Raw genomic sequence first — 1,342 nt, 5'->3', positions numbered from 1 at the left:
TTTAACTGAAATTAAACAGTTGGGGTTTTCCTGTTGATAATAGTCCAACTTCTGAATAAAGAGTATTTTGTTAACTCTATTGCAGAAAACTTTTGTAAGTTGTTTTATTTACAATGCCAACTTTGAAAAGCTCACTAAAGTTAACTGGACAACAACCTATGTAGAAATTACTTTACAAAAAGAAGGAAAGCTCAAAATGTCAACTTTCTATGAATTCACAATTCAGTTTTATTCAGAGTAAAGAAAACCAGCAACTTTTTCTCAGACTAGAAGAGATTCAGCCATTGATTTGGACTCTGTAACTCAAACTGCCCATGCAATGAGGACAGTATTATGCTAATACAAGTGTTTTGCTCCTGCACTTGTCTATTGTTTGTCTAATATTAACAATTATAAACAGAGTAGTGCAACTAGCATTTGGAACAATCCTTATAGTGTTACAGCATCAGGCACAACGGTTCACTTCTCTTCACACCACTGGTTCTCCTTGCATATCTGGGCATCCTCCCCTTCAGTAAAGTCATTTTTGATATTAAAAGTCTTGTGAAGCTCCTCAGGAATTTCCCCCTTGATCATATTTGCAACAGTCTTATATGTAACATCAAGCGAGCCTTTGATGGCTAGGTAGTTTGCTGCCAGAATAAGTTCAAAAAGGGTTCCTTGGTCAACTTTCAGGAATTCTTGGTCCCAAACAGGGATGTCATCTATTCACTTTTCTTTGTTTTCACCATCCTCAGGAGGAGGGTCATCCTCATGGCGGGTACACCACTGAATGACCTTTTTAAATATTGCTGCATTAACATTTGGCAGAGGAACTGGGTCATCATCTCCTCCATCATCCATTCCCAAATCTTCCAACATGGTCTTGATTGTCACAATTGTTTGGTAATTTCAACATCAACTTCAAATGTCTCTCCATCAGAACCCAGCAACTTAATTGAAGGTGTGGCGTTTGGTCTCCAAAAGACTGTGAGCCCAAGGCACACAAGAGCAGGAAGATGTGCCCACCAGTTGGAGAGAGGCAGCAGCAGATGAAGCCACTTGGAATAGTACTCAGATGTAAAAAGTAGTGTAAAATAATAAATTTCCCTCATTTTTACATAATTTAGGATTTAGAGTCATATCGTGAGTCTCCAGAACTGAAAAGGCAGGTTTTGTAGTGAATCACAGTTTCTGACTCTCAACCTGTTGCACTGTCCCAGGGAGATCTAGAAAGCTGTGCAGCCTGTCCTGGGCCCATCTGCACCACAAACTTCCATGAAAGAAGGTCTCAAGCTCAGGCCTATGTAACTACCAACAAAGTGCAAGGGTCCATTTCAAAATGTTTTCATGCAAATTATGA

General features: G+C 39.3%; 1 pseudogene; it reads right to left on the bottom strand.

Moving 5' to 3' along the window:
- Window positions 1-459: 459 nt before the first annotated feature.
- LOC101566845 lies at window positions 460-861 on the bottom strand (annotated as a pseudogene).
- Between the last annotated feature and the right edge of the window lie 481 nt (window positions 862-1,342).

This window comes from Octodon degus, unplaced genomic scaffold (genome assembly GCF_000260255.1).
Source record: "Octodon degus isolate 3935 unplaced genomic scaffold, OctDeg1.0 scaffold00075, whole genome shotgun sequence".
Classification (NCBI taxonomy): Eukaryota; Metazoa; Chordata; class Mammalia; order Rodentia; family Octodontidae; genus Octodon; species Octodon degus.
This window is presented reverse-complemented; position numbering and strand designations above follow the sequence as displayed.